Genomic DNA, 14381 nt, shown 5'->3' on the forward strand with positions numbered 1-14381 from the left:
TATGTAATCTGTTTTGATTTCATTGATATTAATAAAAGACTTGTTTTGTTTTTATTACGGGCTTTATCTATTTAAGTGTTTAAATAAGATATACCATAGTTTAGAGTAAAGTTTTTTATGGATTATGATGAGATCATAATAGTGAGACCTAAAAAGATGATAACTTTAAACTTAAATAGTTCCTGGTCATAGGATTACTAACTGGTAATTAATAATCCGCAAAGATCGGTACATACTATGCTTGCTTCATTATGAAGGATGTCTGTTCTCATAGACATTTGTGTGGTGACACTATAGCTAGTATGTAGGTGCTTATTATAGAATAAGTTCACTGAACATGCTCGCACAGCTGAACAACTGATGGAGTTCACTCACGTGTCAGCAGTTGTTCACCTAGTGATAGTTGTACAAGTATCTTAGACTTGAGATCATCATAGTCATCTTGTGTACACTGAACTATGCTTTGGTTTAGTTCTAAGTCTCCAGGGATAATTATTAGGGCTCTTCTGGGTATAGGAATTTGTACACGAAGATAGTGTATGATTAATAAAGGATCTACCCCTTCCAGTGAAGGAAGCGAATGTTCAAGGCTGATCCACTTATGCTAGTTCAGGAATCTCTGGCCAGAGTGAATGAAATTAGAAAGGAGTTTCTAATTTGCATAGAACTACGCATAGTAAATGGTAAGCAAGTGATTGAATTAGATAGGCTTGACACGAGATCCATGCCTTGTATTTAATCGGGACATTGTAGGGTAGAAGGAGTTTATTGTACGGTAACTATTCACTGAATAGGTTCTTGGTATTCTAAGCAGTGAATTCATATTATCCGGATAGTCGCGATATACTGAGAAGTATCCCTCACGATGTAGAATAAATGTGATTAATTAATTAATCATATTTAATAAATTAGAGAATTTATATAAATAATGATAAAATAGTTTTATTATTATTTATTTCTACTACCGGCTTAATATTGAACCTACAGGGTCACACCATAAAAAGAGAATGATTTAATGATGGAGGAATTAATTAATAATGGCTAATAATTATTTATTTATGAAATAAATAATTAATTGGCAAATTTAATAATTGATTAAATGAGATTTAATTGATTATAAATTAATTAAGAAAAGTTCTTAATATTATTAATTAAAGGATTTAATTTTTGGAAATTAAATCAAGAGAGAGAATTATTTCTAAAGTGTTTAGAAAAAGGATTAATGATTAAAAGGTGTTTTAATTATTAATAAGAATAATAAATGGGATAATAATAATAATATTTATGGGAAAATTTCAGCTGAAAATTTTGCCTATAAATACACTATTATAGACCCTATTTTATTCTAACCCACATCAAACCCGAAAACCCAAAAAGTTTGGAAAACCCAATTCTCTCCACCTCCTTCATCCTCCTTAACATCGTTTTCTTGGTGGATACCGGTGGAGTGCTTCACACTTGAGGAGCAACTGCTATGGATCTCTGATCGTTGTCTCCGAATTATTTTAAAAGGTTAGATTCGATCCCTCGAATTTTTATTCACGATTTATATGCTTTTATTTGGATTTTATATGTGTAAAAGTATTTTACCATGCCTCCGCTGCGATTAAAATCCAACATGGTCTGATCCAGACATTGAGCAAGTCAGGAAAGATAAAAAGGCCATGAATATACTGTTTAATGGTGTTGATGGTGACATGTTTGACAACATCATAAACTGTAAAACAGCTAAAGAGGTTTGGGATACAATACAGATTATTTGTGATGGTACTGAGCAAGTAAGGGAGAACAAAATGCAACTCTTAATTCAGCAATATGAGCATTTTCACTGTGAAGAAAGTGAGTCACTCACTGATATTTTCAGTAGATTTCAAAAATTACTGAATGCTCTCAAGTTGCATGGAAGGGTCTACCAAACCAAAGACTCAAAACTCAAGTTCCTTAGATCTCTTCCCAAGGAATGGAAGACAATGACAGTCTCATTAAGAAATTCTCAAGATTACAAGGAGTTCACCTTGGAGAGATTGTATGGTATTCTGAAAACCTATGAGCTTGAAATAGAGCAAGATGAAAGGATGGAGAATGGAAGGAAGAAAGAAGGATCCATTGCACTTGTTGCTGAGCAAGAGAAGGAAAAGGAGATGATGGTTGAAACTGTGAAATCTGCATCAAACTCAAGGGTTTGTGAGAGCAAGGGTAAAAGGCTAGTAGCTGAAAATGAAGAACAGTTGAGCCAAGATTATATGGATGATATAGATGAGCATCTAGCATTTCTATCCAGGATATTTGACAAGCTCAAATTTAAGAAGAATTTTGGAGCAGCTAAGCCAAACAGAAACATGGTTGATAAGTCTAAATTCAAGTGTTTTAAATGTGGCTTAGCAGGTCATTTTGCTAGTGAGTGTAGAAAGTATGATTCCAGCAAGAAGAAGTTTGAGCCTGTTGATAAGCAGAAATACTTTGAGTTTCTCAAGCAAAAGGAAAGGGCTTTCATTATACAAGAAAATGACTGGGCTGCAGATGAATTGGATGAAGATGAAGAAACAAACTATGTTAACCTTGTACTAATGGCCAAATCAGATGAAACAGAAACCAGTTCATCAAGCAATCAGGTAATCACAACAAACCTAGCACATTTATCTAAAGCTGAGTGTAATGATGCCATAAATGACATGTCTACTGAATTATATCACATGTGTGTTACACTTAAGTCTCTCACTAAAGAAACAGTAAAATGAAAGAGAACAATGTGTTTTTAAGTGAGAGGAACAATGTGCTAGAGATTCAATTTATTGAGTTTGAATAATTGAAATTAGAAATGCAAGGTTGCTAAGGATGAACTAACAGAATCCTTAAAGAAAGAGGAGATTTTAAGAAAGCAACTTGAACGAGAACATGAAGTGATCAAGGCATGGAAATCATCTAGAGATATCCATGCTCAAATTACTAAAGTTCAAGGTATAGAATCTTTCTGTGATGCAGCCTGGAAAAAGAACAAGGAGAATCTTGATTCCAATTTGATTGAAGGACTGTTAACTGATGTGGACTCGATGGATGATGAAAATTATCCGTCGAATAATCAAAAGTATTATCCGTCGAGAGACAATGAGCCACATCCGTCGAGTATAAGAAAACCTGTTAGCAAAGCTAAACTAGCTAAGTTAAATGATAAGTATGGATCAGTTTCTAAAAGCTTTATTCCAGGAGAGTCAAGTCAAGTGAGGAAAGAAAAAAAAGTTAATGTTGGGCATCTATCTATTAAGCAATTGAATGACATATTAGAAAAGATTGAGGTTAAAACAGAATCAAAAAGGAAAAATAATAGAAATGGGAAAGTAGGGATTAACAAAGATAACAACTACACACCTGATAAATATGCTCCAAGAAAAATCTATGTTAAGTGTGGTAGTGTTAATCATTTGTCTGTTAATTGCAAACTTGTTATGCCTACTCCCATGTCTGCATCTTCTTCTTTTCCCAACATAACTGCCATGTATGTAATGCCTATGAATGTTTTGCCTGCTCAGAATATGAATACACAGTTTGTTAATATGCCATTTGCACCTAATCCTTATTATGTTGTATTTAGTATGCCTCAAATGTCATTTAGCATGCCTTATTGGAATAACATGTTTACAAATATCATACATTTTCCTGTTAATCAAAATATGCATGATAATTCTGCTTCAATGAAAGGTTTCAAAGGTCCAACTCAAATGACTAAGGATGAATCTGAAATTCCCAAGTCAAATGAGGTCAAATCTAAGAAACCAAACAAGACAGGACCCAAGGAAACTTGGGTACCAAATTCAACTTGATTTGGTTTTGATGTGTGCAGGGAAACATAAAGAATCTTTGGTATCTAGATAGTGGTTGCTCAAGGCACATGACTGGAGATTCTACCCTGCTCACTGAGTTCAAGGAAAGAGTTGGCCCAAGTATCACCTTTGGAGATGACAGCAAGGGTTATACTGTGGGATATGGCTTGATTTCAAAGGATAATGTCATTATTGAAGAGTTTGCCCTAGTGGATGGACTCAAGCACAATCTGTTGAGTATCAGCCAGCTTTGTGATAAGGGCAACTCAGTCACTTTCAATTCAGAAGCCTGTGTTGTGACAAAAAAAAAGAGCAACAAAGTGGTTCTCACTAGAGTGAGAAAAGGAAATGTGTACTTAGCCGACTTCAACTCAATAAATGCAGAATTTGTCACTTGTCTATTTAGCAAGGAAAGTCAAGATGAAAGCTGGCTATGGCACAAGAAGTTGTCCCTTCTAAACTTCAAGACCATGAATGAGCTAGTCAAGAAAGATTTGGTTAGAGGTATACCTCAAGTGAAGTTTTCAAAGGATGGATTATGTGATGCCTGCCAGAAAGGAAAGCAGATTAAAATATCCTTCATAAAGAAGCTTGATTCAATAATTGAAGAACCCTTGCAACTGTTACACATGGATTTGTTTGGACTAGTCAATGTGTTGTCCATCTCTAGGAAAAGATATTGCCTAGTTATTGTAGATGATTTCTCAAAGTTCTCTTGGACATATTTTCTAAAATCCAAAGATGAAACAAGTGAAATCATCATCAATCACATAAGGCAAGTCAACAATCATCCTGACTTCAAAGTCAGAAGAATCAGGAGTGACAATGGAACTGAGTTCAAGAATTCTGTGATAAAATCATTTTGTGAAGAGAATGGGATCATGCATGAGTATTCTGCAGCAAGAACTCCACAACATAATGGAGTATTGGAAAGGAAAAATAGATCTCTCATTGAAGCTGCAAGGACAATGCTAGAAGAATCAAAGTTACCAACATACTTTTGGGCTGAAGCTGTGAATACTACATGCTACACTCAGAATATTTCTTTGATTAATCAAGCAAAGTGCATGACACCATACCAATTGTTCAAGAATAGGAACCCAACTCTAAATTTTTTACATGTCTTTGGCTGCAAATACTATATCTTAAGGAATCAAACTGATCAACATGGAAAGTTTGATGCCAAAGAAGATGAAGGATTTTATGTTGGATATGTTGTGGGAAAAATATATAGAGTCTACAATCTAAGAACCAACATTTTTATGGAATCTGTACATGTTGTGTTTAATGATAAAAAGATTGAAGGACTACAAGATGGAGATTTCCATAAAAGCCTCAAATTTGATAATGTTGAGATGGTTAGTGATGACATTGATGATGAAAGTGATCAAGAAATAGTGGCTAAGGATAATGCAGAAAATTCTACAACAAATGAAGCACATAATTCAACATCTGTCGAGTTACATAATGCTTCATCCGTGGGTAGACAATCTGCTTCATCCGTCGGTAGACAATCAGCTTCATCCGTCGGTAGACAATCAGCTTCATCCGTCGAGATACAAAGTGCATCATCCGTCGGAACAATGAGAGAAGCTGAGAGTCATAGCAGATCACTTACAGAAAGAACCCCATCTATAAGTCAAAGATCCATAAACTCAAGGGGAGTTTCTTATAATCAAAACTCAGTCACACATCAAGACAACAATGAGGCCTCTTCATCAAGAGCTAACCTACCACAACAGAGAAAATGGACTAGAGATCACCCCTTTGAGCTCATTATTGGTGATGCATCTTCTAGAGTTCAAATAAGGAAAACAACTCAAGAAGAATGTCTATATAGCAGCTTTCTTTCTAAGGAAGAACCAAAGAAGGTAGAAGAAGCTCTATTGGATCCTGGTTAGGTTTTAGCAATGCAGGAAGAACTAAACCAATTTGAAAGGAACAAGGTATGAAAGCTGATACCCAAGCCTAAAGGAAAGAATCCAAGTGACACCAAGTGGGTATTCAGAAACAAGATGGATGAAAACGGCATAGTTGTCAGGAACAAACCTAGATTAGTTGCTAAGGGCTACTGTCAATAAGAAGGAATAAATTTTGATGAAATTTTGCTCCTGTTGCAAGACTTGAAGCCATCAGAATTTTCTTAGCCTATGCAGCCCATGCCAATTTCAAAGTCTATCAAATAGATGTCAAAAGTGCCTTTCTGAATGGAGATTTGGAGGAGGAAGTCTATGTCAGTCAGCCTCCTCGTTTTAAAGATCCAAATTTTCCATAATATGTTTACTATCTTTTGAAAGCACTTTATGGACTGAAGCAAGCACCTAGAGCCTGGTATGACACTTTGTCAAAGTTTATCTTAGAAAATCACTTCACAAGAGGTACTGCTGACAAAACTTTATTCTTTAGAAATGTTAATGGCTCTAGTATACTTGTTCAAATTTATGTAGATGACATTATATTTGGCTCTATAGATGAAAAACTGTAACGTCTTGGAAATTTATGTCTGTATTATATCATATTTATAATAAATTATACATGTGTTAATATGTCATTTATGTGGAATTAACTGTCAAACCCTAATTGCTATGTGTTACGTGTATTCTGTGTCGTCCATGTTTTTTTAAGATATTTTTCAGATATTTTATTTTCCATTCATAGCTTTCATTTCAAACGTTTTACGACCCGAACCATGATCTTAAAGCAGGTATTTCAAATAAAACAATGGGCTTTATTTTTCATCAAATGGCTTTTACCATTGCAATATTCTGAACATCTAAGTATTTTATAAACTTTCTCGTTTTGCGAAAAATGACTTTTCCAGGCCCCATTGGGTGTTAAAAACCGCACAAAAATCACATTTTTATTTTTATAAAATCATAGGACTTTCATTTATACCATTTCTTTGTATTTTTGCATTATTCACAATTTTTGGGAAATTTTGGCATATATATTGTATATATAAAATATTTATAAATTAAATTTTAATACTCAAAAATTATAAAATTAGGGGCTTATTAATTTTAAAAAGTGTAGAATTAGGGCCTTAATTTTATTTAGGAGTATTAATTTTACTACTATAAATAGGCTAATTTTTATTTAATTATAATTAATTAATTATAAAAATTCTACACAATTTCTGGAAATTCTCTGAAGAACAATTTGGGTCGGAATTCGGGTCAGGAATCAATCAGTGATTTTGAACGTTTCTGAACATCAAATCGTATCATGTAAGTACTCATATCGATGGTTTTGAGTTGTTCTTTCGGTTTATGCAATCAATTTCATATATTTATAACGACCCTTATATTTTTATTATTATTATTTAAATATGTAATTATGGAATAAAGAATTAAATGAAATATTTATGTGGGTTCAGTCAGTGGGTTATTAATCTGTCACTATGTGTATGTGATTACTAGTATATGGAATTGAATTGTGTGGTTAATTGATAAATTGTATGATTTTGTATCGTTGTTAAAAATGGTGTTATTGTAGTTTTATTTCCATAAACACTTGGAATCTCTCTAAAATTATTTTTATGACTTTATAATTTCAATAATTATTTTTAGGACTTTATAAAATTGAGAAATCAATATTTCATTAATTACTTATTTTTAAATGATTTTCTGAGTGTGTTTAATGGTAAAATCCATATTTAATTATGGAAATTTTCAAAAATTATGAAACTCATATTCTGTCAAGTTCGTATTATTCTGAGAATTTTTAATTTTTTTTTGGGAATTATTGAGATTAAATTCGCCGCGTTGTTGGTTCGTTTAATCGTCATATGCGGGTATAAATTGCGTTTCAAAAATAATTTAAAAATTTTGAATTTTTTTATTTTTAATAACCTTGAATTATTTGGGACATTTTAAAATTCATTTGGTAAATTTACGGGTTAATTTTTACCCGTAGTTATTCGTTAGATTGATAAATTACGGTACGAACTCAGATTAGCGGGATACAGAATGAGATAAATACAATTATACTTATCCCCAATTCTTATTTCTCTCCTTATCTCTCCAGCATCACTCTCTTTCTTCCTAATCTCTCTCGCTTCACAATAATCTCCTCCCTCTCGATTTTTTCTCCCCCCAATTCTCTCTTAATCCCTTTCCCTCCTCCCATTTCTCCTTCGGCTGCAGTTAAGCGCCGCCTTGATCATCTGTTTCAGGCCACCAGCCCTGTTCATACCTGGTCTGTGGCGGTTGTGTGTGTGTGCGTAGTTCATATGTGGGTGTGTGATTGTTGTGTGTATATGTGCGTGTATCTACACGCGTGTATATGTGCAGTGGTAAGGTTAAAAAAAATTGTTGTGTTTCATGGTTCTTGTTGCCCTTGATTACTCGGTTTTCCGGCCCCAAGGCCGCTGTGTTGCTTGCAGTTTGAATGGTATCCGGTTGCTGTGATGTTACTGTATTGATTAATTTGAATATATCCATGGTTGGATTGTTCGAATTACTTGACTGATTTTATGAAAAGAATAATCGAGTGAATTTCGGCGATTACTCGTATTTGATTTTTAATTAATATTGGTGAAATTTTGACTGGAAACCCGTAGGGGTACCGTCGAAATTATGCCACGTCAGCGATGAACTCGTTGAGCTGACGGATAATTGGCGATGATGATTCATGAGCCAAATATTAAATAGATACCAAATAGTTATAAAATAATTTTTCGGATCGAAAATTTGTTATTTTAAATAAAGTCAGGCATATAATTTTGGATGGTGAATAGTGATTACTGGGTTGATTGGTTGGTTGGTTGATTGGGTTTGGTTGCGTTATCGGTTGGATTGTGGATTATTGATGTTGTGAATTTGGTTGTTGGTTTTGGTGTCGATATGAGATCGACTGGTAGTCCAATAAATAGAGGAGGTGCTGTCCGGATTTCGGACGATTACTATTTCGGAAACATTTCCTATAATTATCGAACTTACCAATTGAGTCGTTTGCCTCTATTATTATAGATATAACGTTTCTTAATTTAATTTTTGGTACGAGTACTAACTCGGATTAGTACGACCTTGAGTTGTATTTGATTAACCGTTACTCAGATAAACTTACTAACTTATGTTGGTCGGTTTATCTTACTAACGATTAATTAAGTATAAATTCGGTTCTGCTAGTCTAGGTTAAAACTCAAAACCAAAAATTCCAAACAGTAGTCATATGTAACACAGTTGTGTGTATATCTATATATTTTGTGAAGAATGAATTCCAAAACCTATTTTCGGTATCGAGAGTATATGTATATTCTGAAAGTAATTAGTGAACTGGGTTGTGAATATATGAACCTTAATTGTTAAGTAAGTTGTAATAGTTCGAATATGTGCGAGTTGGGATTGTTATTGTTTGGATAGAGTTGGTATCGAGGATATGTCAAGCATACCTAGACGTCTAACGTAGGGTATTTCGGCACTGTAGGTTCTAGTCGGAGGACTTCAGAAGTGAGATCGAACTAAGATAACCTAGTGATTAGTCGGCAAGCGCAGCGAGGTTCCTAAGCAAAAGACCTGAGCGTTGAAGTCGGATCCAGGATAGTCAAATAGTAAAGCGATAAATCCGAGTGTCTCGAATCGGTTCAAGGCCAATCAGAGATAGTTGTAACACTCTGCAAGGCAAGTACCCCTAAACTAATCTTTTACAGTTCAATATATATGAATAGTTGTTGATTTAAATTATGTACTGGAACAGAACGTTTTAAGTTACGTATTCCCCGTATTTAAATATGTTTTACTGAACGAGGTTTTGGGGAAAAATTAACTTTTGAAAATGCCTATCTCTAGATTGTGATTAAAAATTAAAAAGGGATTTTTAGAATGTGTGCTGTAATTGTTTAAAAAAAAAGATAGGTGTGAATGGTTTTGGAAACTGGATAAAAATAAATCAGATTTTGGATGGTCAGTTGGCCTAAGAGGTCCGTTATTAGGTAACGGCCCAGCATGGTTGCGTAAGAGGCTAAGTCGGATGCGCGCACTGGTAGGCCGCTTAGTCCAGCATGACAGAGACCTAGCTAGTCTCTGAGTTCCGGAACGAAATTTATGGTGGGATAGACTGATCAGCTGTCCCTAGAATTCATCCTCTTTTATATATCTGATAAAGGTTTAATGGTTTATAGTCCCCGTAACGGGACAGGTGATTTATGGGTCCAGCAATGGACAGTGGTTTTGGAAAGGAAATAGCATGCTAAAATTTAACTCTGATAATTTTACACAACACACTACAGATGATGTTATTTTGCAAAGCATGCTAGTTTTGATATCCGGTTTATACTAGTTTTACACGTTTCTGGAAAGATATGAATTCTGTTCCTATAAGTGCTTTACTTTAAACTGATTTACTTGTTATTCATATAGTGGTGCTGCTGAGTAAGCAATTGCTCACCCTTGCAGAATATTTTATATATATTGCAGATGTCCAAGAGATTCTTGCGCAGTAGTCAGGGCAGAGTTCCAGCTCCTTTCGTGTCAGGCTCCTCTGAGTTAGTTGTGTTCATACCAGATGAGGTCTGTTGAGTTGCTGCATTAAAATAGTAGTCATGATTGTGTAAGGAGGTAATTTGGGTTTCGTTAGTTGAATAACCTAAGTCATACTTAAACCTGGAAAAGGTCTTGGTAAAGCGGTCATAGTTATGTATTATTAATAAGTTGGATTGAATCATGATTGTTATTATTGTTGTTAGTGACGTCAACTCCTGACCCCGGGGTTGAGGCCGTCACAGTTGGTATCAGAGCTACAGGTTTGAGTCCCTGATTTAGGTTAGGAGCGGAGTCAAAAGAGTGCAGAAAGGTATGTATATAGGTGTGAGTCAACAACTCAATCAGAGGAGCAAGTCTATGAGTTTAGTCAAGGGTTTCGGAAGCGTAACCCTGACTTTTGTTGAGGATTGACTGGAACTGCCCTAGTTTAGAGTACGTATCCTTTGTACATGTATTATTAGTAATGTTCGATAGAGATTTCTAGATTCCCTCTCGAGAATTCGAGTCTGATTGAGCGAATTCAGCTTCTGAGCAGACCTTTGATGTGTCAGCTGAAGAGATGCCAACATTATTTCTAAATATCGCAATTTCTGTGTCGAGGAATGTTATTGGACTGATTGTGTGACCTTGGTGAGTTCGGATAGCATGATAATAGTCAGAGGTTGTTATGACAACTAAGTTTGGTAGTGAATGTGGATTAGAACGGGAGGTGATATATTTGAACTCTTTTATTTCTTCCTTGAAATACATTGTATCTCCAGAGTAATTGTTTCTTATTCTATAAGTTATTTATCTTTCTTGTGAGAAAGTTGTGAACCCGAGGTAAGTTACTTAGGGTTCTGTTGATCTCATCACAAACCAGATTCATCCCTTCCTATTTGTGAATTTTCTTTTTAACATTGTGTCATCTCTCAGAAATTCTATTGGTTGATTGGGGCAAATAATGCAAATGAATTGACCATTTGTCTGTGTGGCAAAAGGATCTGGTGGGACACCACCGAATTATGTGTTGTGACCGTATGGTACTAAGACTGGCCATCTTATGTACTTGTATGGTTGCTCTCAGTCATACCTATATTTTATTCTTTACTGTTTCTTCTTATTCGATTTCCTTGAGCCGGAAATTTAATTGGATATTCTATGGAAATGAATTCCTGCGATTAGATGGTCCTCGTTATTGAAAGCAAGTAAGAGCGACTGTTGAGAAGAACGAGAGTCCTATATTAGGATATCATTTAAAAATAATGGTAACTGTGAGAGTTCAGGACCTAATGATGGAATTATAGCCTCAGGAAAAGTAATTAAAGGTTGATGGGTTACTTGCGGGTGACAAGACATCATCCTTAGAAGAAGGGTTGATTAAAACATGAACGATGGAGCTTAGTAGAGTCAGTGTCCCTTAAGCTTGACTCGATTTATCGGCTTGTTCTACATAGTGTGTGACTAATATATTCAGCCGACTTTTGTGGTATGTTGGAGAAATTTAGATGTTCTACCTGAGTAGAGAGGGGAAGTTGGTTAGCTGCTGTCTTGAGGAACCGTGCTGCGGTATTTAGTTTCTTTGTATTTTAGATTTCCTGAACTGTGGTTAATTCTGTTACTGTTATTGTTGCTATGATTACTAGTGCTGTTAATCTGGATTTCTTTTATAAATGGACCCCGATATTAAAGACTTGGGTACTGTGATTGGGCAGCATTTTCCTGATACAGGTGCACCATTTAAACGGTGATACCCTTTTTGTCGAATAATTTTGTTATGTTTTGAATAAACTCATTTATATATTTCAGGAAGATGCCACCCAAGAAAGCTACCCAGTCTAAAGAAAATAGTAGCAGTTTTACGGAGGGTCCAACTATAAATGAAATTCTAGACTTATTGCGCCAGCAGCAGCAACAACAGTTGCAGTTAATCCAACAAGTTCAGCAGCAATTACTGTTGCAGCAACAACAGCAAGGAGGGAACCGAAGTGCTAGTTTTAAATCTTTTTAGAATGTTAACCCTCCTGAATTTAAAGGTGAACCTAATCCAGTAGCTGCTGGAGCATGGTTAAAAGAGATGGAGAAAGCTTTTAATCTTGTTCAAGTAAATGAGAATCTTAAGACTGATTATGTGAGCTATTTCTTGAAAAATGAAGCAATTACTGGTGGGAGTCAACAAAGGCGTTAGAAGGAGAAGGCCATGTTCCATGGGCTAGGTTTACTGAATTATTTTTGAAAAAGTATTTTCCTGACTGTGTGAAGAATCAAATGGAGATTGAGTTTTTAGAACTGAAGCAAGATGATAGAAGTGTAGCTGAGTATGAGGCTAAGTTCACGGAGTTAGCTAGGTTGTACCAGATTATGTGTGCCTGAAGCTCAGAAGGCAAGGAGGTTTCAACAAGGATTGAAGCCTGAAATTCGTAGTGGAGTGGTGGCATTGCAACTCAAGATGTATCCTTTCGTAGTTCAAGCCGCCTTAGTAATTGAATTTGATCAGAATTTAGCTGCTAGAGAAAAAGAAGATAAGAAGCGAAAGATTGATGATATGAAAGAAGTATTAGGTCAAGAAGAATCCAATCAGATGTCTCATAAAAAGGTGGGAAGAAGTAAAGATAAAGAATTTAGAGGGAAAGGTATTTCTTTAAACAGGATTAGTAACACCTCAGCCAACTCTAGTCAGGCCAATTCGATTAAGTCGCCTAAATTGGAGTGTAAGCAATGCGGTAAGAGGCATGGTGGAAGGTGTAAAGCAAATACTGAATGTTTTAGGTGTAGTCAGAAGGGACATTATGCGTCATAATGTAAAGTGGAAAATCCAAGAGTCGTCTGTTACAACTGTGGCAAGATAGGGCATGTTGCCAAGAATTGTAGAAGTAATACCCGAGATAGCATGGGAGGTAGTGCATCAAAAGGTTTGACGTCCAGTACAGCCAAGGCTAAGACTTGTAATGTGATTAAAAGTTTAGCTGCTCAAGACCCTGATAAGGAACCAGGGAAATAATTGATTACCGGAAGAAGCAAACAATAATATATGCGGAAGCTAATATTAGGATAAGTATTCAAAGACATAAGCAAGAAGGTAAGGCGTAACTAGCGCATATAAGGGATATTAAGAAGGAAGCACCTAAGTTGGAAGAAAATTCAGATAATAAGTAACGTCCCAAAGGTTTTATTAAATAACTTACCAGTATAATCTTGGAGTATAAGATAATTGGATTGATGTTAAATGCCCGTAACGTAAGGCCCAGTAGGAATCCGGTAATTAGTAAAGGAAACTTCGGGATTGTGGAATGAAAGAATAATGAGGCAAGGTGCATTCCGTGTTATGCACTGATGTGATTCATAGAAAAGGAGAATGGATGTATGAAGTTACGTGATGATTATCAGCAGTTGGAAAGGTTGATGAATAGGAATAAGTAACCCTGCATAAAATTGATTATTTATGAAAGGAACGTGTTGGTTCTTGAAGGAAGACCTAAGATCAGACTATTGTCAGCTAAAGGTAAGCCTGAGGACATACAAAAGATTGCAATTAGAATGAGTTATGAGTGCTGTAAGTTTTGGTGATAATAGGCGGAGTAACGAGTGTATCAGTTGTCTATAAGGAATTAAGGAATATGGTGTATCAGGAGTACTTGCATGGTATAATCGTATTTATTGATAACATCCTCGCCCATCTAATGGCTAAGTAAGGCCAAGTTGAAAACCTAAAGAAATGCCGCAAAGGGTTGAACAGTAGCAATTGTATATTAAATCTTAAGAGTATGAAGTTCTGGTCAGGAGCATGGTTTGAGTAATTACCAACTAAGCAAGGTCCATTTAAGGACCGATGTCTTGAATAGGAGAGAAGAAATGAATATGGTTAAGAATATTGAGGAATTAATAGAAGAATTGGAAATAGTGGAAGGTGAAGTTCGAATACCTGAAGTTAAGAAGAAGTGAAGATATGAGATTACCTTCCAGCCTTAATTGATGGAAATCAGTAAGAAGTGCTCAGATGTTTGGAAATTGAGTTAAAAGAGAGTACCATCTATCATCCGTAAGCAAAGGGCCAAAGTGAAAAGACGATTTAGACAATATAGAATATGTTGAGAGTATATAT

Source organism: Apium graveolens, chromosome 7, assembly GCF_009905375.1.
Source record: "Apium graveolens cultivar Ventura chromosome 7, ASM990537v1, whole genome shotgun sequence".
NCBI lineage: Eukaryota > Viridiplantae > Streptophyta > Magnoliopsida > Apiales > Apiaceae > Apium > Apium graveolens.